The 24,370-nt window shown below is 44.5% G+C and overlaps 1 protein-coding gene across 4 annotated transcripts in view; it reads right to left on the bottom strand.

The window, feature by feature from the left end:
* Nucleotides 1-24,370, bottom strand: part of CHRM3 (cholinergic receptor muscarinic 3) — a 476,802-nt gene that overhangs the window by 359,815 nt on the left and 92,617 nt on the right. For 2 of the 4 annotated variants that reach the window (XM_084832236.1, XM_084832244.1), the window contains exon 2: nt 11,640-11,844. The exons of the other annotated variants lie outside the window; for them this stretch is intronic. The gene's annotated coding sequence lies outside the window, so the exon portion shown is untranslated. The remainder of the gene's footprint in view (nt 1-11,639; nt 11,845-24,370) is intronic. 4 annotated transcript variants of the gene reach the window in all.

Raw genomic sequence — 24,370 nt, 5'->3', positions numbered from 1 at the left:
TTTTCCAAATAGTTGCTTATTGCACAGGAAATACACAGAAACTAGTGCATTATTTTATATATTACATGTTCAGCCCCCCCGTTGTTTTAGGTGGGCGTAAATGAATTCTTCCACCCTCATTTTATCCTCATAACTCTGTGAGTAAGATTATGATGAGAGACAGAAGCTGGACCAAGGCCATTTCATGAGCTTCATAGCTGAGCAGGTATACCCAGTTTTTGCTAGGGAAGCAAACTATTTTCTCCCAGTTAGTGTGCTAGTTATGTTGGGAAGTGTGGAATTTCCTCGGAAATTTTCATTTTTCTAGCACTCAAATCACATTATAGAAAAATATAACACACATTTTCTTACTAGCGCTTCCACTGCAATCCTTAAGAGTAAATGAAGGAGTATTTGATACTTGCTGGCTTGTGCCCATGACATGAATGGTTACATGCAACATGTTCTTCTCTTCAGTGTCCATACTATTTTGAAAATTTTACAAACTTTTTTCTCCCTATGTATAGAGGCTGAACACTATTTGTTGTACCAACTGCAGTGCAGACTTATCAGATTTAAAATGTGCAAAAAAATAAAAAAAAATGAACTGGGAAATAGCAAGGCTACCCATTCCTTGTTTTCAGGTACTGGAAGAGCCCTGGTTCAGGGAGCAGCTAGACATGGCACTCAATTTCTCCACGAAGAAAAGATAAATAAAATTTGATACTGTGGGATGTACTGCCAAGAAGCAATTTTAATCTGTAATAATTATGAGAATAATTACATTTACACAATTAAGATGGGGATTAAAACTCATAAAAGCTGTGACCTCAATGCTGGGCAGTTAAATGACAGAAGCTTCCAAACAATGAAAAATTGTATACTATATATGGCATGGAACTCACAATACAAACAAGATTAATTAAGTGTAAGACTGCCTTAGCAGAATATGGCTACTTGACTTGATGGATGCTTATCTTGAATACGGTTATGATTACTAGCCCATGAGGAAATGGATACTTGAAAACAAGCCTTACAAAACATTTCAGCTGTCACAGAAGGACATCTGGCTATGTGTGTGTGTGTGTGTATACACAACACACACACACACACATTTCAGACATATAGCAACTTTGCTGCATTATTTTGGAACACCTTTCGTATTTCAAGATTTTTTTGAAAAGTCAGACAACTTCAAATATTATCATTTACACTAGCAAGAAATTTTAAAGCCCAGAGGTCAGTGATCTCCATGTTTCCTTTTCAGCTCCCCAGAAATTAAAAACCTCAATTACAACAAAGATACTTCCCAAAATGAAATGAATTTTCCTGTTATGGGAGCATTTACAATGTTAGATTTTTCAAGTTTACATCAAAAGAGTAGTGCCAGAAATGTTGCAGCAAAGGAATTGACCATTTAGAAAAGCACCAAGCAGTGACAACTTTCCAATAACAAGATAACAAGGAAAAAAGGGGTTTAAGATTGAGGATTAGTCTTATGGTATCCTAACAGCAAGTCAAAAACTTCCTGACTGTTAGAGCAATACGACAATGGAACCAATTACCTAGGGAGGTGATGGGCTCTTCCACACTGGAGGCATTCAAGATGAGGCTGGACAGCCATCCGTCAGGGATGCTCTTACTTGGATTCCTGCATTGAGCAGGGGGTTGGACTCGATGGCCTTGTAGGCCCCTTCCAACCCTACTATTCTATGATTCTATGAATGTGCAATAAAAGTTGGCAACACGATCACTGATTAACTTTCCTCACCTAAGAACATAAGAATGTGAAAAGAGCCACGCTGGATCAGACCAAGGTTCCATCTAGTCCAGCATTCTGTTCACACAGTGCCCAAACAGCTGCCTGTGGGAAGCCCAAAAGCAAGACAAGAAGGCAATAGCATCTTCCCACTCATGTTCCCCAGCAACTGATATGCAGAGGTATACTGTCTCTGAAACTGGAGGTAGCATATAGCTATCCCAACTAAGAATCCGATGAATGCAAATGGCTCTTGGGCAGTATATAAATAAACAAATAAACAAACATTCTCCATTTGTTGAAACCCTAGTTTTAAATCCTCTAATAGAACAACAGTGATTACTAAACCCTGCAACAAAAATGAAAGACAATTCAGTTGAAACATTATGCTTTGTGTAGTTAGAACTTCATCTTCCATCTATTTATTATTCAAGATAGTTATCTTGCAGTACAGATACTATCTTATAGTAAAATGTTAGTTCATACTATTTTAAAACATAGTAATAAACTATAAATATGATCCTAAAAACAACTTCCAACTTTATTTTTTCAGTTTGCATCAACACCCTGTTTTTTTAAAGCCCGTTTTGTTTTATTGAGAAAAAAAATCCAGTACATTATGCAAGAGGCCAAACAAGACATGATATGCAGCTTTGGGGCTAGAGGCAACAGTAAAGTATTGAGCATAAATTAGCTGGAGGGAAAACTATTAAGAAATCTCTTTTTACCCACCAAAACACCATTTCACCATTCAAACTTGCAGTCTCCAGAGGCTGCTTTACATTAAAAGAAAAGTTGGGGGAAAGATACTTGGAGTTGCATGTTACTTCTAGTTGGCAGAGATGCAACCATCATATCAAGAATGGGATAAGTGGTTGAGGACTTTTTAATATTATATTTCATTATCAGTGCCTAGTCCATACTAGCACATTACCTGAATTAAGGATGGGCAATCTGATCTTGTGTCAGGGTTGCCTCTGAGCATATAGAGCGTCAGAACAGTTCAGATTCTGAGGAAGAGCTGCAACACATGGGGGGAGGAACTTTCCCAGGCTTCAGAGGCACAGGTGGATGGAGAGGCCCTCCCTTCACACATCCCTGTGATAGCAAACAGGGGGAGGTGAGGGAAGGACAACCTGAACTCTTAGACACAAGGCGCAGACACAGGCACAAGCGGGAAATTGCAGGGGCTGAGCTTAGGCGCTCTGCCCAATTGGCTCGGCATCAACAGCTGCGCCTAGAGGTGTGACGGGAGAGGGGGAGATCTTCCCCTCCCACCCCTTAAGTTAAGATAGTTTGCTGCTTTTTTCCCAAACGGAGACCAACTTTCGTAACTCCCCTTTGAACTCCTTGAAGGCTTTTCCTTTGTAGTCTGTGAGTCTCTAGCAATCTGGATCTGTATATCTCATTAGGGTAACGGAACTAAAGCCTTGGAAATGCAGCCTCTTGTCTGAGTGTTGATTTGGCTATTGGAGTTCTCAGCAGGGCAAAAGGAAATGCTGACAGCTTGTGCTTTCTTTTTTTGGGCACCCTGCATGTTCTGAGTGCAGCTGTAAGATCAACCTGGGATTCATTGGGGTTCACTTGGTTTCCAAGACTGTTCCTTGTGATCCCCTCCTATTAGGGATGGCGGAGAATTCCACCACAGATTTCAGTGAGGCCAAATGCACTGGCATTTGGCCCCCTGAAACCCATGGCGGAATGGCCTCCCACCCCCCTGCCACCTCGCGGAATAGCCCCAGGACGAAGCTTACCTGGGGCGGATTTTCCGGTGGTGGCGGCTCCAGCAGTGGCTCCAGCTCCGGGGGCAGCGGTGGCTGGTCTTTCGACCGGCTGCCGCAGCCGCCATTGTCATCCTGCTCTTTGCCATGATAGGCTACGTATTTACGTAGCCTATCACGGCAAGCCAACCCCCCCCGTGTACGCAAATGGCGGCGGCTACTGCAGCCGCCATTTGCGTTCCCTATTTTTTGCCATTTTATCCTACATAAATATTTATGTAGGCTATTACGGTGAAAAAAAAGGAGAACTAGGGGTGCACAAAAGCCACTTATCTGGTCTCGCAGCTTGTTCGTGGTGGGGGGGAGGCGCTTCACTGCTCCCCCCGAAGTTCAGGCCGGGGGGGGAGGCTTCCCGCCTCGCCCGGCCGAAATTCAGGCCGGGGGGGAGGCTTCCTGCCTCGCCCGGCCGAAATTCAGGCTGGGGAGGAGGCGCCTCGCCTCGCCTGGCTGCGAAATAAAAAGTTAAAAAAAAAATGCCCCCGTGATAGGCTATGTGATGATTAACGTAGCCTATCACGGCTAGATCTGCAAAGTCAGCCGTGATAGGCTATGTTAATCGTCACGTAGCCTATCACGGGGGCGTTTTTTTTTTAACTTTTTATTTCGCGGCCGGGTGAGGCGATGCACCTCCTCCCCGGCCTGAATTTCGGCCGGGCGAGGCGAGGTGCCTCCCCCCCGGCCTGAATTTCGGCCGGGCGAGGTGACGCACCTCCCCCCCGCCCTGAATTTCGGGGGGAGAAGCGAAGTGCCTCCCCCCCACCGCGAAGCAAGCTGCGAGACGAGGTAAGTGACTTTCGAGCACTCCTAGTAAAAAAAAAAAAGGCGTATGCAAATGGCGGCGGCTATGGCCACCGCCATTTGCATTCCTTATTTTGGGCCGTCTTAGTCTACGTAAATAATTACATAGACTAAGACGGTGAAAATAAGGGGAACGCAAATAGCGTCCACTACGCTATTTGCGTTCCACTTATTTTTGCCGTCTTAATCTACGTAAATATTTACGTAGATTAAGATGTCAAAAATAAGGAACGCAAATGGCGGCGCCTGTAGCTGCCGCCATTTGCGTACGCGGTTGTTGTTGTTTTTCCCAGAGCCCTCCGCGGCCGGAAATCCAGCTGCGGACGGCTCTGGCCTGGCTGGGCCTGGCTGGCTGCTCCGCGGAGCTGCCGCGGAGCACAGCCGGCCAAGGAGGATTCCGGGGGGGGGAGGATTCAGGGGGGGAGGAACGGAGCGCCTCCCCCCCGTCCAGGATTCTGGGGGGAGGGACAGAGCGCCTCCCCCCCACCATCAGCATAATCCGCGAACAAGTAAGTGATTTTCGTACATCCCTATAGGTGGGAGGCATGGGTAGACAGAAAGAGGCTGAAATATCACAAGTACAGAAGCCAATCAGATTTCAGGGTACACCATTATCAAGCTTGATACATTGAATGGGATATTTAAAGCAATGCAAAATATGAAGGAGAGGGGTCACTCCCAGGCCAGCAGGGAATCACCTGTGCTAGCTGAAGGCTGTAACGGGTAATTTTTTTTAACCCAGGAATTGTTGAGGCTGAATGGCAGTGAGCAAGCGAGCCGCCTCCTGCGTGCTTATTGCTTCTGCTTTCAATCAACAACCTAAGAACAGCATTCCTGCCTGGGTAGTTACTATGCTATCCAAACATGGAATACCAGGTTGTTTAGGGGTTAAACAACACAAAGTGAACCCAGCAACAAACCATGGGAGACTGTTGAGGTTAACTCTGCGTTATTTAACCTCTAAACAACCCGGGGTTCTGGGTTCCCACATCACGATAACAACCAAGGAATGAGGAGTCCCTGGGTTGCTGATTGAAAGTGGAAGTGAGAAGCATGCAGGGGGCAGTGCACTCACTTGCTTCCGCTTGGCTCTGAGAATTCCTGGGTTAACCAACCAGGAATTGTTTTTAAGTGCAAACCAAGTCTTTGTGGACTTTATTTATAAAGTGACTGTGCTGTTCAATTCAAGAAGGTGGGCAGAAAACCAGAAATAAGGGCTTATCCTGTAGGGTGAGGTTTGTAGGGACTCATCTAAAGTAGGGCCTGAGTAAAGCATCCTGGCTGTGAAATAAAACCGCCATTAAAAATTAACTCCTACAGTTTGTTCCATCCTTTTTCTGCATCAGTCTGCATTTTTAAAGTCCATATGAACATTTGTATGCATTTTCAAAATGATATGCATTTTGTATGCATTTATGCAGATGATTTTTCCTAATATGAAGCATTATTTTGTATATTTCTCTATATTTACATTTTGTGCAAACTTTTCTGTACTATACACATTTATGTTAGGGATGTCAGAGAATTCCGCGATGGATCTCGGTGAGGCCGAATGCCAGAGTATTCAGCCCCCCGAAATCCATTGCGGAACGGCCTGCCACCCCCCTGCAGATCCCCCCCGGGACGAGACTTACCTGGGGCGGATGTTCCGGATGGCGGCGGATCCAGCAGTGGCTTCGGCGGCGGCGGCTGGTCTTCCGACCGGCTGCCGCCGCCGCCATTTGCAGTCTGGTCTTTTTTTTTTCTTTTTCCCATAGACATGATAGGCTACATAAAGACTTACATAGCCTATCACATCTGGGTTAAAAAAAAAAAAAGTGTACTCAAATGGCGGCGGCTATGGCCACCGCCATTTGCGTTCCTTATTTTTCGCCGTCTTAGTCTATGTCAACATTTACATCGACTAGGACGAAGAAAAGAAAGGAGAACGCAAATAGCGCCCACTACGCTATTTGCATCCCCCTTTCTTTTCTTCGTCTTAGTCTACGTAAATATTGACGTACACTAAGATGGCAAAAAATAAGGAACGCAAATGGCGGTGGCCATAGCTGCCGACATTTGCGTACGCGGTTGTTGTTTTTTTTTACCCAGAGCCCTCTGCGGCCAAAAATCCGGCTGCGGACGGCCCTGGCCTGGGCCTCGCTGGCTGCTCCGCGGAGCCGCCGCAGAGCACAACCGGCCATCGAGGATTCCGGGGGGGAGGACCGGATTGCCTCCCCCCCACCGAAGATTCCGGGGGGAGGGATGGAACGCCTCCCCCCCCATGAACAGAATCCGCGAAAAGGTAAGTGACTTTCATACATCCCTAATTTATGTATGCATTTTTGATGTGTGAACTTTGATTGCAAACTTCCAAAAAGTGCAGATATCAAGACTTAACGGCATGCCCATTCATGTATGGGTTCAAGTAGTGCAAATTTGTTAAGTCCATTTAAAAATGCAAACTGAATGAATTTCTCCACCATGCCTAGTAGGTATACAAACCAAGCTGTTTTTCTCTTTTGTAGTGTGTGTGAGGGTGGGTTAAAAATAAATTCTGTATCATTTGACTTCAATGGTTTTCTCAGCTATTTCTTCCCACTTTAAATAACTTCTTCCCACTTAGTTGAACTTCAGTGCATAAATCTGCTATGCGCATTGTATACCTCTGGAAAAGGTCTCTTCATTCCCATGTCCATGTGACACATTTACACATGCAAGTTCACCTATGTGTTTGAACAATGATGTGTGGTGACAGGAATGATACTATCATACGTGAAGTTTCTCCTCTGCTTCTTTGTGAGATTGTGAAGGTAATCTGATAGCTTAAATTGTGCAACTGCCTGAAGATGACACCATCTCAAATGGCCATTGTACACATGATTTCACGTATCCATGGGGATGGCTGTAAGGTATGCTGTTTCTATTAGATAAATATTTTAATGTGAACCACTTAGGGATTAAAAAATAAGTAGTACAAAAGTATTATAAACAAGCAAACAAATAGGAGAGAAATATTTGGCTTCCGTGCAATTGTTTCACCATATGATCAAGTTTAAGTTTTTCAGTTTGGGCTGACATCGTGATTATTTTCCTGCTGCTTATTTATTGGTTTTATTAGGGAATGTTTTTTCTATTTTATTGTTGGCTATTTTAAATATTGTTGTTACCCACCCTGGGATTTTTTTTTATGAAGGGCGGGATACAAGAAGAGCTAAATAAAAAATGAATGAATAAATAACAAGAAGCAACACACACTTGCACCATCACCACACCTTCTATTTTCAGAAAGAACACATAAACAATGTGTGTGGTTCAGACCGGCCCAAAATCAACCAGTGAGCTTCCATAGCCAAGTGGGGACTAGAACCCCCCGTCTCCCAAGTCCCAGTCCAACTGCTAGGCTACACTGGTTGTCTAACCACTATACCACACTGTTGTTATGAAACTCATGAAAAAGAGACAGTATAATGGAAAGTTCTTTCTGAAGCAGTTACACTTGTACAAATGCAGCATGAGGGGAAAGATTAGCAAGCTTCTCTTTCTTTGAATAAAAAGCACATTCTGCACATGCTCAGGGAATGGACAAAATGAGGAATAAACATACCAGGAAATATGAAAAACTATATTCTTCCATTATATGTGTGTGTGTGTGTGTGTGTTGGGGAGAGCTTCTCCCCCAATCCAGCTGTTTCCCTGGAAACCCCCTCCCCCCCATTCACCCACGGGTCTTCTGAGATAACTAACAGGAGGTTTGATAATGAGCTGGATGTGGAAATACAAAACTGAGCTGGAGGCAAGTGGGGTGCTGACATGTGTAGGAGTAAGTCGCATTGAACTCAATAAGACTTACTTCTGAGTAGACATACACAGAGTTGGTTCTCATCTCCATTTTAGCCTCACAACATCAACAACAATGCTAGATGTGGAAATATAAAGCTTAGCAGGGAGAATAATACCTCATGCAGGGCTCCAGGACTGGCATGGTCATTTTAAAAGGCTTTTTCTTTCTTTAAAACAGTGTTGCTTTAGACAAAGAGTTTCTCGCTCAGGCACACTTAACACAGCCTTCTTTTGGGAAGCCTCTACAAGGAAAAGGAAGTGTTTTGGCTGAAAGTAATTACTGCATGTCAGGGCAGGGGAAACAATACATGAATATTTACGAAAAATAGTGATTCTTATGGAAGTTATGCAGACTCACGGAGATGGCTGGGCCGAATGAAGGTTGTTGGTACGGATTTATCTTCGTAATTTTCAGAGCGGAAAAAAAAGAGGAGAATTCCGGGGGCTTGTGAATGGCGGAACGGAGCACTGGTCGCAAACTGCAGAAGTCAAGCGGCACCGAAGGTACACAATTCGTACATCCCTAGCTGCTAGTCCTTCTCTGCTAGATATGCCTGTGTGTGATGGAATTAAATGCAGTATATTGCTTGCACTACTGAGTTTGAAGGGTATACTGATGTCTGGATTCCCAGCTACAGAAGTAAGAAATCCACGAACGGACTTCTATACAGTCAATACACCAAGCCATCCCTAGCAGTCACCCCCTGCCCCGGCGAACGCTTCTTGGGGGACCCCTTCTTCATTAGACCTGGCTTGCATCCCCCACCCCATGCAGTTGTTGTTCTTCCCCCTTATTCTGGCTTCCCAATAACGCTGCAAGGTAGGCTAGGAGAAGAGATAGTGGCTGGCTAGGTGGGGGGGAGTACTATGGAAAACCACCTCAGCATTACTGTCTTATCTAAAACAACTCCACATCCCAAAAGGAAACTATTAAAAATGACAATTCCAAGGTCTGCATGACGAATTTATTCAGGGGAGGATAAAAGGCACTTTTAATGCCCATTGAACTCCTAACTGTCAAGCCTTTCTCCTGTGTGGCTGAGAAGGGAGACTCCCCAATCCACCCTGGGAGGACAAAAGGCCATCAATCTGGTGAGCAAAAGGGAGAAGAAGCAGTCAGTAGAGTCAATGGGGGGGGGAGGTTCAAAGTAAATGCATTGAAGGGGATGGGAGACCTTAAGACTGCTACTCTAAGTAGACTTACAATGCATTCCTATGCATGCCTACTCAGAAGCAAGCCATGCAGATTTCAATTGCACTTACTCCCAGGAAAGGAAAGCCTTACAGCCAATGGATTTACTCAGAAGTAAGCATTGCTGTGTTCAAGGGGATCTCGGAGCCCGTAATGCAATAGGAGAGAGGCAGAAATGGTCACTGGAAGCCCAGTCAGTGACCTGCCCCCCCCACCAATTTGTTGTCATGACAATGTTATTCAACACCACCCAGCAACACCCCCTAGCACATGCCCACACAAAGTGGGACAAACTACTAAAGGGAAAATACACCAAGGGGAAATGACGATTTTAATCACAAGCACAGAAAATGCTGGGTTGTCCCTGTTCTCAGATAACATGGGAAGAGGGCAGGAATGTTGTGAGTTAGCAGCAGGAGAACAGCGGGGTCATTTAAAGCTCCCATGAAAACCAGTGATGAAAGAAGAACGATCCTGCTAAAAAACTCAGGTGTGAAGAGAGCCTATGTCACATATGAAAAGTGACTGCTCACTTTCCAGGAAAGTACAGCTGAAATGTCTTCTCATAAATTAACAATATTTTTCCAGTAAGTGTAAGCTTAATGTAATATGTGAATTTATTTATTTATTATTCAAAACATTTGTATCCCGCCCTATATCATTAAGATCTCAGAGCGGCATACAGATAAAATCAGTTTAAACAGTATAAAATAATAAATAATTTAAACATCTAAAAACAGATTAAACCATTAAACAAGCTAATACCAATTAAAAACTAAAATAATAAAACAGTTAAAACAGTGTGATGCTTTAGAGAATGCACTTAGCCCTCAAAGGTTTTAGTAAAAAGCATGTTTTACTTGGTGCTGAAATGAAACCAATGTACATGCCAATCGGGCCTCCAAGGGGAGGGAATTCCACAACTGGGGTGCCACAACAGAGAAGGCCCTCTCCCACGTCCCACCATAGTGTATGTCTCACATAGGGATGGTGGACAATTCCGCCACGGATTCCAGTGATTCCGCCACGGCCTCCTGCCCCCCACGAAATCCCCCCGGGACAGCACTTACCTGGGGCGGATTCAGCGGTGGTGGTGGTGGCGGATTTGGCGGCTGCGGCAGCAGCTGGTCTCCTGGCTGGTGCCATTGCCATCCTCCTGCCACCGCCATTGCCATCCTCGCACCATGATAGACTATGTAAGAATTTACATAGCCTATCATGGCTAACATAAAAAAACAAAAACAAAACACACGCAGCATACGCAAATGGCGGCGGCTACGGCGGCCGCCATTTACATGGCCTATTTTTCGCTGACTTATCTTACATAAATATTTACGTAAGATAAAATGGCGAAAAATAAAGGAACGCAAATAGTGTCCACTACGCTATTTGCGTTCCCCTTTTTTTTCACCGTTTTATCTTACATTATAAGATAAGTTGGCGAAAAATAGGCCACGCAAATGGCAGCCGCTGTAGCCGCTGCCATTTGCATATGTTGCATGTTGTTGTTGTTGTTTTTTACGTTAGCCATGATATGCTACGTAAATTCTTATGTAGCTTATCACGGCTGTCTAGCTGGATGCAAATGGCGGCCGCTACAGCGGCTGCCCTTTGTGTCCTCACCAGGCCGTCCGCAGCCAGAAATCCAGCTGCGGATGGCCCTGGCTGGCTGCTCCGCAGTCTGGCCACAGAGCAGAGCCAGCCGTCGATGATTCTGGGGGGGAGGACTGGATCGCCTCCCCCCCACCATTGAGGATTCTGCGAGGAGGGATGGAGCAAAGGTAAGTGAGTTTCTTACATCCCTGGTCTTACACTGGTGGGATGGATAGGAGGGCCCTAGCACCCTAGCAGCTACTGAATTTGTCACCATAAAGATACTGCATTACTTTGCCATCCAGAAAAAGTTCTCACTCATCTTTGCAACCATAGGCATTCTCATTCCGGTCATATTTTCTTAGGCAACATGCTTGCCAGATATACATGTCCAAAAATGTGCTTATGAAAAAGATATCTATATGTCATTCAACCCTACATAAATGAGCAAGCCCAGTATAATCTTTTACTTGTCCTAAGGTATCCAAATCAGTGGACTTTGTCTTAATAAATCCTATTATACTTGTATTTTGGAGTAAGTTGAGAAAGTTTGCTTAACAGATAGCCTAGTTGTGTCAAAACAATGTTTTGGTTTCTTATGCTCAAACAGAAGAGACAGCAACCTCTTTGGTTTCCTCTGCAACATTCACAGAAACTGTATACTAAGACAGAAAACCTGGCCCCACATCACCAATAGTTTAATAAAACAACTTACCATCATAGACAAAAAAGCCAAATAAATGTGGAATGACCATTTCTTGCTGAAGAACTGCAGAATGTCACCAAGAAAGTCAGGAATACAGATTTTGCAAGAGACCCTCCAAATGTTTAAAATTGGTGATGAAGAAACAAACAACGGACTTATTGGGGCCATAGAAGAGGATGTTTTCTTTTAATCATTGCTTTTGTTACTGGTACACCTACAAAAAAGGAAACAAAGACATTTGGACTGGGTACCATATATGAATTTCTGTTTCATAGCAATAAATGTCAATGTTGGCCAGTTTTTACTGTCTTTATTAGTAACCATGATTATTGGGGGATATTGGTTAAACAAACCCATATCTATCTGAAGTCTACTCAGTATTTCCCATTATCAACCTGATCCCACATTTTGAAGTATTCTTCTGGTATACAATTTAGCTTTAACTATTGCCATCTTATCTGATAATTCTGAGTAGCAGTTCTGTGGAATATGTATATGGGTCCCTGAATGCAAAGTGGGAAGCATCTTCATCAAATTGGATTAGGATTAGGACATCATTCTTCAGATGATACCCTAAAATTTACTTCATGCTAAAATGTGATGTCCTACAAAAACTGAAGATGTTCATGTCTCATCCCTACACTTAGAGATGCTCTTATTGACATGAAAGAAAAGATTGAAACCTGCCAGTGTAATATCTACCCCCCGCACTCCACCTCATATTCTTTTCTCTCTCCATATTACTGTCTAGCAGATATACAGAGAACCAAACATTTTCTTAACATCAGACTGTTCCAGCAAACCAAATGTCATTTTTGGACCGACTAACTGTGGCACCCTATGTAGAGCTCTCTGACTAGAGATGTACGAAAGTGACTTACCTTTCACGGATTATGTTGATGGTGGGGGGGAGGCGTTCCGTCCCTCCCCTCGGAATCCTGGACGGGGGGGAGATGATCCATTCCTCACCCCCAGAATCCTCGATGGCCGGCTGTGCTCTGCGGCAGCTCTGCGGAGCAGCCAGCCAGGCCCAGCCCAGCCCAGAGCCGTCCACAGCTGGATTTCCGGCCGCGGAGGGCTCTGGGTAGGGATGTCAGAGAATTCCGCCACGGATCTCAGTGAGGCCGAATGCCAGTGCATTCGGCCCCCCGAAATCTGTGGCGGAATGGCCTGCCACCCCCGTCCCCCCGCGGATCCCCCCAGGACGGGACTCACCTGGGGCGGATCTTCCGGGCGGTGGCGGCGGCCGGTCTTCTGACCGGCCGCCGCCGCCGCCATTTCCAGGCTTGTGTAAAAAAAAAAAAAAAGACGTGATAGGCTACATAAAGATTTACGTAGCCTATCATGGCTAGGTTAAAAAAAAAAAAAAGACGTGATAAGCTACGTAAATCTTTACGTAGCATTGTTGGGTGGGTTAAAAAAAAAACACCACTACGTACGCAAATGGCGGCGGCTACGGCCACCGCCATTTGCGTTCCTTCTTTTTACCATCTTAATCGATGTAAATATTTATGTAGACTATGACGGCGAAAAGAAAGGGGAACGCAAATAGTTTAGCGGGCGCTATTTGCGTCCCCTTTTGATTCACCATTTTAGGTTTAAAACGGGGAATCAAGAAGGGATGCAAACGCAAATGGAGGCGGCCGTAGCCGCCACCATTTGCGTACGCGGTTTTTGTTTTTACCCAGAGCCCTCCGCAGCCGGAAATCCGGCTGCGGATGGCTCTGGCCTGGCCAGGCCTGGCTGGCTGCTCCACAGAGCTGCTGCGGAGCACAGCCGGCCGTTCGAGGATTCTGGGGGGAGGAACAGAACACCTCCCCCCCACCATCAACATAATCTGCGAAAGGTAAGTCATTTTCGTACATCCCTAGCTTGGATGGGGGGGAAACGCGTACGCAAATGGCGGTGGCTACGGCTGCCGCCAATTGCATTCCTTATTTTTGGCCGTCTTAGTCTATGTAAATATTTACGTAGACTATGACGGTGAAAATAAAGGGGAACGCAAATAGCGTAGCGGGCACTATTTGCGTCCCTTTTTGATTCACCGTTTTAGCCTATGTAAATCTTTTTGAATCTATGTAAAGCGCTATTGACGTTCCCCTTTTTTTTTGTTGTCATAGTCTACGTAAATATTTACGTAGACTAAGACGGTCAAAAATAAGGAACGCAAATGGCAGCGGCCGTAGCTGCCATTTGCGTATGCATTTTTTTTTAAACCCACCCAGCCATGATAGGCTACGTAAAGATTTACGTAGCCTATCATGTTGTGTGTGTGTGTGTTTTTTAACCCAGCCATGATAGGCTACGTAAATCTTTATGTAGCCTATCACGTCATTTTTTTTTTTTTAACAAGCCTGGAAATGGCGGCGGCGGCAGCTGGTCAGAAGACCAGCCGCCGCCACCGCCGAAGCCGCCGGCGGAGCCGCCACTGCCTGGAAGATCCGCCCCAGGTAAGTCTTGTCCCGGGGGGGATCTGCGGGGGTGGGGGTGGGGGGGTGGCAGGCCGTTCCGCCACGGAGTTTGGGGGGCTGAATACACTGGCATTTGGCCTCACCGAGATCCGTGGTGGAATTCTCTGACATCCCTAACTCTCTGACACTGGAGTCGCCACAGCATCCAAACCTCTGCTGGGTTCATGCTGGCAGGATGGAAATAAGGGAATAGCAGTGTTCTCTTCTCTTCCCTTCCTTCCTTCAGGGCTGATGTACATTTTCCCCCATGTTTCAGGGAGCGCTTTGGATTCTGTGGATCCAAAGCCTCTGTGATCTGCCCATGCCATGCCCCTAATCCAGTCCCTTTTCACCCCTGCAATTGTTGGAGCTCTGACACTGGGGAACTAAGTGATGCAGACATTTCCATGGGGCCAGGAGTGGGGTTCAGCAGTCAGATCTCCCCTTCTGAAGGCATACTTGTCAGATGGGTATTCCAAACAATCCTATGGCCCCTGAAACATCCTCCCAGGTGCCACTGTATTACAGCCTAAATGAATGAAATTATTTTAGAATTTGCAAATCTGAGTAATGATGTCAGATTGCAATGAGCATGACTGAGTGAAGGCCTAATGATCTACATACATTACATGTTAGTAGAGACAACAGAGAAATACTTTGGTTTGCTTTTTAATATGACCCAAACTAATTCACACTTCTCAAAGTACTATACCAACTGAAACCAATTATCCCTCACTCCTCCAAATGTTGCGATGCAGATCTGCAATTAAAAATGCATACCAAACTAGGTACATTAGGGAAAATATCACACAAAATGCACACATTAGGAGACATGCATACAAAACTCCATGCATCTGGCGAAATGTGTACTAAAATATATGCATATTTCTCCTAATGTATGCATTTTTGTGTACATTGCATACAAAATAAGCAAACAGAGCAGTGCTGGACACTGCACAGTGCCTTACGGCACAATCCTATAAATGTTCACTCATAAGTAAGTACTCCTGTGGTCAGTGGGACTTAGTTCCTAGTAAGTATGTTTAGGATTTTAGCCTTGTGTGCTTCTATCACACACACACATGGAGGAGAGGCTGGGACCATGATTCCAGGTATTGGAATTAGGGCAGGAGTGCAGAACCTCTTTCAGCCCAAGAGCTGAATTCCATTCCAGAGAAGCTTTCAGGAGCTGCATTCCAGTGGAGGGCAGAGCTGAAGGCAATGGGCAGGGCCACCTCCACCCCACCCCCACCCCAATATCAGCATATTTTAGCTCAAGGGAGCAATGCTACGTCCCCTAGACAGCATCTGGGGGAAGTAGGTTATTTTGGTTTCCTGGATACAAGCTCAGAGACAGCCAGGGCTCTGAGCTCAGAACCAGGAAACCAACCCTCCAGCCCCCCCTCCCCCACCGCCTCACAGCTAGTGCGGAGAGAACTGCACTGGCTGCTGTTATGAGCTTGCAAACGTGAGTTCATAGGAGGGGAAAGGGGGTGTTCCTGGGGCCGGGGAGGGGAGGAGACTGGGAACATGGGAATACAAAGTATTCTCAGCCTCCTTGCCTTCCTCTCCCCAAAGCTTCCACTGGTCAGGTGAAATTGCCCATCTAGCTAAAATGCAGAGTGGGAGCCGTGAGATGCCTCTCACTTTGCATAGGATACTCATAAGCCTCCAAGTTCAGAGTCTTACAAGTAGTCAGGGTGCATCCCACAGGACTGCGCCCTAAAGCTCTTACTGCCAGTGACTAAACCTTAGGAGAGGCATTCCAACCTTTTAGAATGGGGAGGCATTCCAACTCTTAGGAGAGGCATTCCAACTCTTAGGAGAGGCATTCCAACCTTTTAGAATGGGGAAAAAACTGCACAAAAGCTGGGAACCACCAAATGACCGGTGGTGGGGGAAAGGGGGTGGGGCCATGGAAAGAGGGTGTGGCCTTCTGGAGAACTGTGGAAGGCAGATTGGGACCTCTGGAGGACTAGAGTGTACTTTCAGGCCTGAGGTTCAGCACCCCTGAATTAAGATGCTACAAGAATATGTTTCTATCTTCATCTGTGGAATGTTTGCAGGTATGGTTTAGCAATCCAGACAAATGCAGTACCAATACTATCATCAATATATTTGAATCTTGGAACTACAAATTTTGCAGCACTGTAAGTGGCTGTAACAATTAATACACTACTTTGTTTTGGCCTACAGCTCCCATCACCCTTCACCACTGACTTTGCTGGCTAGAGCTGGGAGTTGTAGGTCAAAACATCTAGAGGGCCACGTGTTGCCCACCCTAGTTTAGAAGCTAGAAGTACTGCAGTTTCCTTGAACTTTCAGTTACTATTATTATGGAATGCAACTTCCACAGTATTAAAATTATTCTACTTAGATTCCAATGTTTTAAAATGATATCTGCATACTTGTACAGTTATTTTGAGAGAAATCTAGACTGTGCCATTTGGGAGTCTGAAAGAGCAGGAAATTGTAAACACCCATTACCTATTTTTATTATTATTATTAATTCACATTAAAAAGCCTGTCTGACAAATGTGATCCAAAGATCATGCAAAAACCTATTTTCCCTTTTTTGATTTCAGCAGTCTTTCCGCATGTTTATTGTTCTCATGAAATGACTATGTTTGCTGATCACAGATGGCTGTGGGAAGATCATTCGACTACTTAGAATTCCCTTATGCGCCCTAAAGAGGGAATTAAAATAGAATCTTGTATGATGAATATTGCCCTTATCTCCCACAATGAGCAGATAATTCATTCACATTTTATTGCTCTTGATTTCCAAACAGGATTAATAGTGAAAAACCTAGCACTGGCCTTCAAAATATCTATTAAAAATTTAAAAGTTCTTTTTCAAACCCTTTCAAATGCCAAAATACCAACTTTTTGAAGCAAGAATAATCTTGTGCATGTCTTAGAATGTTTGGATGCCACACCTTTCCAATAAATCCTGTGCAACGAGGGCCCAAATTCTGTCTATTATTATCCATCTTTTGAGAACCTGCTCGGACACATCAGGAGTTGTGCGACGTCTGCCATCTCTACTCCACCCACTATGGAGGGTGTACATTTAGTTGAATGCAGGATCACCCTGAGACCACAAAAGAGAAGCTAGACCTTTATTCGAATGAAGGTAGGTTTTCCAAGTATACTAACTAGATTGTCCTTGTGGTATGTGGAGCAGGGGAAGGAACATAAAAGCCCCAACCCCACTCCCATTCTCATCCTAGGTAGAATCTTAAGCAAGTGATTCCTTAATGGGAACTGAAATGTATTCTTTCTACTCTACAAAAGGAAGGTAGAGGAAAATATACCTGTCTAAAGTAAAGGAAGATAAAATAGTGAAGAGGGGCTATGAAAGATTCATTAGACCAATGGCTCCCCTCTATTTTTGTGGCAGGAGGGAGGCCTTTAAGATGGAATTGCATGCACATTTTGCATACACATTCTAGTGCAACCACTCTTCAGATGTATGAATGATACATGCAAGATACACCTGAGAGGTGCATCTCTTCCAAATCACCAGGTCAGAGGACCAGGTGTGCAGCAGCTTTACATTTTAGTTGCTTTGGGTGCCCAAGAAGCTATGGCCAACTGTCTTGTAAAATTTATTATTTTAAGAAATATGGGTGAATGTATATTTAATAAATGTATATACACAGTGCTTTTGTAAAGTGCTTCCTGCTTGAACCATGGAGGGAGAGATAAGACAATTCAATGAATCAGCATTCAGTTTGCTGTTTAGCCTTTGGCATTACAAATGAATGAGCAAAGAACCTGGATTCAGTTGGCTGGGGGAAAATATACTGTGGCTCTTGTTTCACAAAATCTGAGGCTTTGTATATCTCCCCATTAACTTACATGGGGAAATGAACAAATGGCTTAAAAAAAACTTTTTTTTTTTACAGAATTGGATGACATTTGTTGGTATAGTAGCCCTTCATGGATGGATGAAGCCTGCCAAGCTGCAGACAAATATGTCCAGATATTTTTGTGCAAAGAACCTTTACATTCTGAGTTTTTAATAAAAGGAACTGCCCAGAACCATTATTATCATTATCATTATTATTGGCAGAATGTACACCTAAATTTGCAGGTATAGTTGGCCCTTCTGGCAGGATAAAGCCTGACAAATTTGAGACAGAGAGGTGCATGAATTTTTGTGCAAGTGTTGTCTTTAAGGTTTTTTGCGGAAAGGAATGTCCTTCTCCCCAGGGACATTGCTAGGTAGGTACTTAAGAGATTCTGGGTCCATAGGCCCCTAAACAAGTGCTGAGGATGAGCAGAGATGACCTGAGTCAGACTGAGTAGTGATCTCTTTTAAGAGCCTGGCCTGCAAGTCCTTGGGCTCCTCCACACCGGACTTTTATCCTGTGATTGAGATTGCTCCTTCATGGAAGTTTGCGGGCTCTTTACATGACGCAGTCACCCTGCCGTGACCCGCCTGCACTAAATGCCCTTTGTTCCGGTTTTAAATAGATCGCACATAGTGAGCTATCGAATTACCCCGTTGTGTTCTGCTTTAGTTTCCTCCATCAAAAGAGTTAAAGCGGGAAGAAGAGGAGCGAGATCAATGAAAGATAATGGAAGACTGAGATACGGGGAGAAGGAGGGGAGAAAGGGAGCATGTGTAAAGGGAGTCAGTTGTGATCTTGCATTGGAAGCAGAAAGCGCCATTTTAAATGCAGGATTTTAGGCTGGTGTAGAAAAGCCCCTTGTCAAACACTCTGTCTACTATCACCATTGGGTTATTTTCCTACCGCTTACTTTCACATCCCAGTCTTGTGCCTTTTTACTTAGAAGTAAATTAATAAAGGAGATGCAATGTGGAAACATGTGCCCCTCCATCCAGATCAGTCCTAACCAGCATAGCTAATGGTGAGGGATGATGGGAGTTGCAGGCCAAAACACCTGGAGGATCACAACACTGCATTTGAGCCTTCAGCCATGTGAATGGGGTGTCGGGGGCTGGGGTGGAGGATTTGAAAACCAGGCACATCTTTAGTATGAGAACAGGGGTATTACAAGCATATCTCTATTTTCATCTGTGAAATATTGGAGGATAACATAATTCATTATCAGTAATGGTGGCAGACAATTTTTCACTACACAATTACTGCTGTTGTGAATTGTTACAAGGAAGGGAGAAGAAGGGACTGAAAGGAGCTGATCATAACTGTAAAATCTCCATGGAGTTATATATATACATCGCTTATCTCAATCTGTTAGCCTAATCTACCTGCTGTGAGGACACGAAGTAGAAATTCCTATTTACAATACACTGAGCTCTTCAGCAAAAGAGTAATAAAAAATAAATATAATATTTGGAGAATTGTAGATACAAAAATGCTGTTCTTTGGCTTAACCTTTTAAAATTATCTAAACAAATAAAAACTGAACACATTTATATTCTTTTGCACACTGGATTTAAAAGGTGACTTAAAATACAAATGTCTAAAAATTAAATTTCACTGGATAATAACATTTCCATTATTTGGGGCATAATGCCATGGGCAAGGTTTGTGTGGCTGAGGCAGCAATCCTACACCCACTGACCTGGGAGTAAGCCCCAGTGAACTCAGTGAGACTTACTTCTCACTAACATGTATGGAACTGGACTGTGAACATTCTTAGCTGTGCTTATCTGCTGCTGTTTTCCTGAGGAACTCTGTTGACCCCTTCTCCTCCCACTGCGTACATTTCACAGAACAATTCTTAACAGTATTTAATGATTGGGTGAGCAGAGAACAGCAAGATAGGGTCAGGCGTGTCCCTGAATGCCCATCCATTCTCCAGCTAATTTTGCTATTGCATGTATGCAAATTCTTGGACAGGCATATTTGGCCACACTCTTATCCTCTCCCTCCCTGGTGTATTCCTCCTATGGAAAACTATGCGGGAAACTTATCAATTTCCACAATCCTACAACAGCCCATGGGTGTGCTGGGTGATTTGTTACCTACCCCAACAAGCCACCCTTGCCATGTTCGACGGTGATATGAGAAGTCACATCAACAAGTATAATTATGCAAAGCAGCACATGCAAATGGCTTGTTAACCACCCTGCGATTGGGAGAACTAGGCCATTATTTGTGCCAGTGGCCCTGATTCGCACCATCACCGCAGCCCACTGTGGCTTAAATAAGCCATGGTGAATTGTAGCACATGCTGGCGGGGAGGGTGGGTTGTCGCTGTGGTTAACAAACCACTCACAATCCATGGGCTATTTTGGGGTTGTGAGTGGTTTGTTAACCATGGCAACAACACACTCTGCTGGGTTCGCATGTCATGCTAAGCTGCGGTGACAGCTTGAATATGTGCTGCAACTTGAATATTCACAATGGCCCCCAGCATGTACTGCAACCCACCCTGGCTTACATAAGCCATGGTGGCCTCCAGTGATCATGCAAACCAACTCTTTGTGTCCCTCTGAATGGTTCCCAATCCCAATGCTTTTGGAAGGGGCCACTTTGGTTTGGGCTACTTCCCTGGGAGGACACCTGGTTCACCTTAGACAAGCCCAAAATCAATCCAAAGTAGCCCTCTTTGCTTTGGGATTTGTCCAAACTGACAGCACTCCCCAAGTTTGAGCACACCCTTGGAAAACACATGTATTAATAAATAATTGTATCCGTGCTATTTCTTACATTTGCATCCTGCTTTTTTCATGTGGATTTCAAAGTGGCTTACATGGAGTCCCCAGGTGGTTTCCTTTCTATGCATTGGTTAGAATCAGCCTACTTACTTTTAGCAAGGTTGTTGCAATGTATCTCTATGAGCTGAGACAAAGAAACAGAAGTCCTGTTATCTGCCTTCCCATAGAACAATAACATCTTCTGAATTTCACATTCACATGTTTTGATGTTTAAAGGCTACACAGTGCCCAAGTTATTAGCTTCAGCTTAAATATTCTATATAAATATACATTTGTTCTTTTTAGGAAATGAGCAGATCTTCCTACCTCGCATCCAATTCAGACGCAATCCTTAAAAAAAAGAAAAAAGAAAAAAAGAGAGAGAATTCCACTAGATGTCCAACATTAATATTTTAAACAAAACAAAACAAAACAAAATAGTCATTCTGGAGTCAGCAAGGTATCTAAGGTTCCAGCATGCTTCTGATTATATCATCAGGAATGTGATGGGGCTTAGAGACCTTCACATCAGCCCAATTTTGGATTGTGTCTGTCTGTCTTCATTGTTTTTTAAAATATGGGGGAGAAAATACGGAATCCCCCATCCAAATTCAGTGGCCTGATTCAGTCTCAGTTATCTCATCACTAATTTTGTCTCTCCAAAAGGGCAGGGAGAGTTGTGTCCATGCAGAATCCAGGACTATATTGTGAAAATTACTGATTATTTTTATAAAAAGTCAAATTCTTGTTGTGTTTTACATTTTATTGTATTGTTGTTGTTGTTTCTACAATTCTTAGGCTTCTCCCAAAAACCTCAGCCATACTTCCCTTTTCACAAGGTTTTCTTGTTTTACCTAAGTTAAGATCTTTACATTTAGCTTCTTTAAAACCCACATGTTTTCTGTTACATTTTATAAAAGAACTGTCAACTTTTTTTGGACAATTTGCGATGGATTTTATAGAAAAATAACTCTTTCCAGGATATGGAGATAATTTCTAAGTAGCACAGCTAATTACACTCCCCTTTTTGTTCTTTTGCCTGTCAATTTTTTAAAAGTAACTTTAAGATCTTTTATGATTCAAAGTAATTGGATTAGAAAACCAGGGTAATTATAAGTTTCTCATATTTTCAAAAGTTATGGTAATTCAAGGAGCAGTAAGACTCAGTAGCAAACACTCATATTATAAAATAAGGCAAAAGGATACAATGTCCTAGCTCAATAATTCAAATTCCCAGATTACGTGCCCTAAGTGAACTGCCAGTGTATTTCCAGAAATAAAGTTAAAAAGCATCCTCTGAGTGCAAAATACCCACCCCAAAAAGGTTTCCAAATGTGTGTTTGTTAGAATTTTAAGCTTCATAAAAACAAATAATTACACAATTTGAGAGAGTGACACCGGGCCATAATGGAGGATGCTTTCTCCTGATCTGTCCAGTCTCACAAACCAGAATGCAAGCATTCCTGCCCTTCCCCCTCACCTAACGTGAGCTAGCTGCCTGCACGATCATCACAAATGAATATGATGTATGTGTGTAGAATCCAATACATGTAGTCTAAAATTGTGTGCCTATTTACCTTTTGTTTTGGGGTTGACCTCATGATTTGGGCCTACGCAGATTGTATTTTATGCAGATTTGCATATTTGGATGAGTTGTCCTCGCATGGAAGGGTTGAAAGTGGAGCCAGCATGCCAGGTGTGCAGGGACAACAAGCGCGTTCATGCTGTCGTCCATGCAACGTACGGGGGTGTGGCAACAGTAGGGATGTACGAAAGTCCCTTACCTGAACCAAAACTTGATCCACAGTGGGGGGGAGGCGCCCCGTCCCTCCCCCCTGAAATTCTGGCCGGGGGGGAGGCGCCCCGTCCCTCCCGCCGCGAATCCTGTCCTGCCAGGACACAAATGACGGCGGCTGTAGCCACCGCCGTTTGTGTCCCTGCAGTCAGCCGTGATAGGCTACGTAAATGTTTACGTAGCCTAGCACGGCTGAGTGGGAAAAAAACAACAACCGCGCGTACGCAAATGGCGGCGCCCATGGGCGCCATTTGCGTATGCGTGGTTTGTTTGTTTTTTTCACTCAGCCATGATAGGCTACATAAACATTTACGTAGCCTATCACGGTGTTTTTTTTTAAATCTAGCCGTGATAGGCTACGTAAATCTTTACGTAGCCTATCACGTTCTTTTTTTTTTAACTTGCAAATGGCAACGGCGGCAGCCGGTTGGAAGACCGGCTGCCACCACCGAGCCACCGCCGGAGCCGCCGCCAGGGACAAGGTAAGCACAAGGTAAGTCCTGTCCCGGGGGGGGGGCAGACCGTTTCGCCACCAATTTTGGGGGGCCGAATGCGCTGGCATTCGGCCTCCCTGAGATTCGTGGCAAAATTCTTTGACATCCCTAGGCAGCAGGGTGAAGGTATAATCAAGTCCATTTTCACTGGAAGACATAAGGAATGGAAAATATAGTTTCTAATTGATACCCTGGCTAGATGGTTTTTACTCTATTAGAAGTATGTATTGTTTTAAACTTGGGGTTCCCAATGTGGTGACTCCTTGACATCCAACGAGTACTGTTTCTCTACTGATTTTGAAAGAAGAAGAAAAAAATTGTCTGCTGTGTGTGTGTGTGTGTGGGGGGGGTTCTTGGGTAGCTGGAAAGCAAGCCACCCAAGAACTGTTATTTGCGTCCCTTTTTGATTCACTGTTTTAGCCTACGTAAATCTTTACGTAAGCTAAAACAGCGAATCAAAAGGGGACGCAAATAGCACCTGCTACGCGATTTGGGTTCCCCTTTATTTTCACCGTCATAGTCTACATAAATATTTACGTAGATTAAGACGGTAAAAAGGAACGCAAATGGTGGCGGCCATAGCTGCCGCCATTTGCGTACGCGGGTTTGTTTTTTTTTAAACCCACCCACCCATGATAAGCTACGTAAATCTTTATGTAGCCTATCACATCTTTTTTTTTTTTTTTTTTTTTTTTACACAAGCCTGTAAATGGCAGCGGCAGCCGGTCGGAAGACCGGCCGCTGCTGCCGCCGGAGCCGCCTGGAAGATCCGCCCCAGGTGATTCTCGTCCCGGGGAGGATCCACAGGGGGGTAGGGGGGTGGCAGGCCGTTCCGCCACGGAGTTCGGGGGGCCTAATATACTGGCATTTGGCCTCACCGAGATCCGTGGCGGAATTCTCTGACATCCCTAGGAGTTGGTGCATGTGGTGTGTATGTTTGCCTGTTTGGGGGGGGAGGTGGGGTATGGTGTTTTTCCTGTGTTTTGTGTTGGGTGCGTTGCCTGTGTTGTTGTGTGTGTTTTAAAGGAGAAGAGGGGCTAGACACCTTACAGCTGTCCCCTCTTCTGGTTCTTCCCCCAACCTGATGGTTCCTGGCAGCCTTACCAGTCTGCCCTCAGGTCTGGTGGTGCTGCTGCTGCTGAATGCCAGGTCGGCCCAACATAAGACCTCCCTCATCCATGATTTGATTGTGGATGAGGGGGCTGACCTGGCATGTATTACTGAGACCTGGGTGGGGGAACTGGGAGGGGTCACTCTCTCCCAGCTGTGCCCTCCTGGGTACTCGGTGCAGCACCAACACCGACTTGAGGGTCGGGGAGGGGGGTTGCCGTGGTCTATAGGAATTCAATCTCCCTCTCCAGGCT

This window comes from Heloderma suspectum, chromosome 1 (assembly GCF_057233095.1).
Source record: "Heloderma suspectum isolate Gila_16-S chromosome 1, 16-S_ref, whole genome shotgun sequence".
Classification (NCBI taxonomy): domain Eukaryota; kingdom Metazoa; phylum Chordata; class Lepidosauria; order Squamata; family Helodermatidae; genus Heloderma; species Heloderma suspectum.
Note: the sequence above shows the minus strand (reverse complement) of the source record. Positions and strands in the feature narration are given on the sequence as shown.